The sequence below is a fragment of the Pinus tabuliformis genome, chromosome 1_2, assembly GCF_031772625.1.
Source record: "Pinus tabuliformis cultivar Carrire ecotype Pingquan chromosome 1_2, CPIR1, whole genome shotgun sequence".
In the NCBI taxonomy this organism is placed as follows: domain Eukaryota; kingdom Viridiplantae; phylum Streptophyta; class Pinopsida; order Pinales; family Pinaceae; genus Pinus; species Pinus tabuliformis.
The window spans coordinates 286,819,000-286,823,206 of record NC_142298.1 but is presented as its reverse complement, the minus strand read 5'-3'; the positions used below and the strand labels follow the sequence as shown (position 1 = coordinate 286,823,206).

The 4,207-nt window shown below is 35.0% G+C and overlaps 1 long non-coding RNA gene across 1 annotated transcript; it reads right to left on the bottom strand.

Annotated features, from left to right (window-relative positions):
* Positions 1 to 2,295: 2,295 nt before the first annotated feature.
* Positions 2,296 to 2,780, bottom strand: LOC149205461 (uncharacterized). Its single transcript, XR_016252454.1, has 2 exons — positions 2,465 to 2,780; positions 2,296 to 2,376 (listed from the first exon to the last, which is right to left on the bottom strand). It is a non-coding gene; the product is annotated as an uncharacterized LOC149205461 (long non-coding RNA).
* Between the last annotated feature and the right edge of the window lie 1,427 nt (positions 2,781 to 4,207).

Genomic DNA, 4,207 nt, shown 5'->3' with positions numbered 1-4,207 from the left:
TAACATTGATTCCAATGGAAAATGATCAAGTATCTTTCGAAGATGATAGGCCTATTTCTTTGTGCAATTTTGTCTATAAAAAACCGTAACAAAGATATTAGCAAATAAGATAAAAATGCATATTTTCTAAGATGAAGAAGAGCAGTTTGGGTTCCTTTACAACAAGGCAAATGCATGAAAGTATAGGTGGTGATCATTTGTTGTGTGCGGTACCACCTTAGTGCCTCAAGAAGACCTTGTCAAAACCACTAACTTGGGCGGTAACAGGCAGCAAAAAGCATGTGAAATCTGATGCAGTGTGAAGGACTAGAAAAGGGCATGTGGAATCTGATGCAATGAGAAGAACTATGGAGCAAAATAATGAATGTAAAATACATAGTTGTATGATATATGGAGAAGTGCCTAGAATGGATAAGAAGAGTAAATAAGATAAGTGGAGAAAGATCAATTATATGGAAGGCCTTGGTTAGAGCATTCCCATTGCTTGGTAGATGCTTTGGAGGATTGGCAAAAGGAACAGGGTAAAAATAGGAGAGGGTCCTTGAATGGGACGCACAGTCTCATTCAGGCTTTCAGAATCCTTCAAGATAGCGTCGCATAATCAGGAGGTTTACAGTATGGCTGATGTAGCAGACCCAAAAAAAAAATCATATGGAATCAACGATGGAAAACAGCTGCTCAATTGGACTTACAAGGGGCCCTAACAAATATATAGAAGCAGTAAATATATGATTTGAAACACAGTGGCATCAGATTAAAGGATGTTTAAGATGAAATTATCTGGTAAAAGAATGAAGGATCAGGAAGGTAAACAGCAAAGCTAGGAATGATGGAAGATAGGAAGATGAAGAAACCAGAGAAAAGAAGTGGTGGCATGGGAAAATTTGGAGGTTGAAGTGTCCAAAAGAAACAAGGATATTCTTATGGCTAACCTTATGAAACAAAGTTCTAAATTGGGTTAACTTAAAAAAGAGGTAAACGTATGGACCAAGAAGGTGCATCATGTGCAGGATTACTGATGAATCAGTGACCCATTGCTTTGTACACTGTCCATATACAGTAAAAGTATGAGTGGAAGCATTGAAAATGCTAAAAATAAATGGGAAATGGGTAGGAGACAGTATTTTTTTATTGTTTCGAGGAATAGTATAAAGACAAAGGTCAAGGAATATAGGGCCCTTCCATGCACAATTGTGGACCATATGGTTCTCTACAAATGATATGTTATCAAGGTAAAGAGCTCTTTTTTTCCCAGGAAAAGAAGCACAATCTTTATTCCAATTAGAATAAAAATCACATTCTGTAGGTGCCGAAAGCACATTACAAAGATAGAGCAGATACCGTTGAAGACTGCACTAATAAGAGTAAAATCCATAATTAATGTACATGTCAAGGTAAAGAGCTCTCCAGGAGTTAATGATGCCAAATAAGTCCTCTATTTGTCAAAAAGCCATTATATAAAATTCAAATCAGCATGTGGATCTGGAACAGATAACAGAGCAGAGTTGTTTGCAGCTTGGTTGCTATTAAAACTTTCTTGACATAGGAATCAGCAGTCTTCTTCAAGTGCTGGGCAATTCCAAACATATAATTGATAGGGTAAACGGCAAGAATAGCATGGAAAGTTTATTATTTAAGCCATTTACGGAAAAGTTCAGGGAGGTAAAAAAATCAGTTCAAATCCGCTTTTTTTCATCATGTGTACAGAGAACTAAATGAAATTGCACATCAGCTATCCAAGGAAGGTCTTACTCCATGAAGACCTGATGATCACGTCAGAAGGGATAGAAGGAAGGACTTCTCCCAGAGAAGTCAAACCTCCAGTTGCTGTTCAGAAACTAATATTTGATATCTTCGTATGATAGGCTACAACACTACTGAAGTTGTCTTTTTTGACACAATGTTGCTATGTATTTATTGAATGTACGTAAACTGGGACAGTTTTTTGAAGGAAAAAAACAGATCTATATGTCTGAGGTGCAGAGAAAGTCCACAAATTTAAGATATATATATATATATATATATATATATATGAAGTTGCATGCTCTACAACTCTTTGAAATTCAGATTCAAATATATGGGATTGCTTCCAGGAAATAAAACCAGAGGATGATCAAATTATAACAATAAAAGTTAAAAATAAACCCAAATCAAAGCATTACAGAAAAATAATGAATTATTTCTCTAAAATTAGCGGGGGGCGCATTTCTGCAATGGTTTTGGTATAGAATTTGGAATATCTACAATCTAATGCCATAAAAAAATACCTGGATGCCTGATAATAACACAATCTAATCCAATCATATAGAGGCACGGTCTGGTTTCATCGCCCGGCCACCATGTTGAGCTGAGTCATAATTTTGCTGTACGAGTCATCTAATTAGACATAATGGGATTCAGAACCCCGACAGACTCAATCATATCATACGTCGTAACTGGTAGGGAGAGCGGAAAAGATGAGTACCTTGATAGGAAATTAAGAAAAAAGCTGTTACGCCTCTGAATTGATCATTTAGGAAATCCCACCAAAATCGAGTCAAAATCGAGTTTCCCCTTGGACATAGAAATCAGCACCAATCCATCGCATTAGCTCAGTCCTTTATTCTATTTTAGACGGGGAAGCGATGGAATGGGAAGAAGGGAAAGTAGAGACGTGCGGAAGTCACTCCAAATGGACAGCTGGCGCAAATAAATAAACCATGTAGATGGGCACGCAGCGAATGAAATGAATGATTTTAATGATGCCCACGACGTTGAGCAGTGACTTGTGAAATGAATGATTTTAATGACGTTTACGAGGTTGAGGAGCTTAAGGTACCATAAGAACCCTAACTCCAGAAACTTAATTTATTTTCATATCTATTTTAATGTTGAATTTTTTGCTATGAGTTTTGTTTAAAAAGCTAGTAATATGATTGATTTTTCAAATAGATGTATGTTTAAGAGAAATTTTTCGGCGTAAATCACAAGATAAATCATTTGTCGACGCGTTTCGAACCAATAAGTGTGGTTCATCATCAGGACAAGTTGAAGAAACAGATCCAACTTAGATATATGTTGTCAATTTTTAAATTGTTTTTATATTAAATGTGGATATCTTTATATGTATGTTGTCAATTTTTAGATTGTTTTCATATTAATGTATGTTGTCAATTTTTAGATTGTTTTCATATTAATGTATGTTGTCAACTTTTAGATTGTTTTCATGTTAAATGTGGATATCCTTGTATGTTGCACACTCCATGATAAAGTATCATTCTGTCTCTACCACTTCTTTATAGCAGAAAATGCAAGTTCTCTCTTCCCAAACTTTCTTGGGTGTCTTCCACCTACAAGTGTCACATCTAAGGTAATGTGACCGTGTCCTCAATTGTGCCACTAACACCCTTGCTTATTGTGCCTAATGCGCATCAACACCTAACACAGGATCATAAATGCAAATCGAATTAAAATCGCTTAAGGATTAAAGTTGAGGGGGGTGTTTGCCCTTTTTTCAATTATTTAACGCCATACATTAGCACTTCTAAAATATGTCTGAGTGATGATATTTACTTAAATTTTTAAACCATATCCAAAAATATAAAAAACTTCGCCATTGTATTTATAATATATTTATGATTTTAATATTTTATATATATAATATATAATATATTTTAGAATTTAAGAAGTGATAGTTCTCATTTTTTTAAATTAAAAAGTGAGTCACGGAAAGAAGGTTGGGTCTTTTAAGAGAAGGGTGATAGTTGTATAGCAACATAGTTCATGTTTCTTTCTAGAGGGTCCACGTTTTGTTGTTATTTGAGATCGCTTTATTTTTATAAGTCATACCTCCGCACTCTGCACAATTAAAGCTTCATTTGCACTTTGCACAATAAAAGCTAGACCCTGAGATATTGACATTTTTCAATCATTACAACAATTGTCCCGAATTCACTACAAGGTGCGGAGGAAGCTTTCATTGTGCTGAGTGTGGAGGTGTGGCGAAAGCTTTCACAATGCGAAGTGTGAGGGAAGTTTTCATTGTGTTTTCTCTACACTCCCAAAATGAAATTGACTCAATTAAAAATAAAAGATTAAAACATATAATTCGATAATCAAAATAATGATTGTGATGTAAAGGACTCTGCACCCAGTATCAAAAAAATAATTAAGACTTAGTCATACTATTAACATCTAAAATTCATATTAAGCAACTGGATTAAATGGA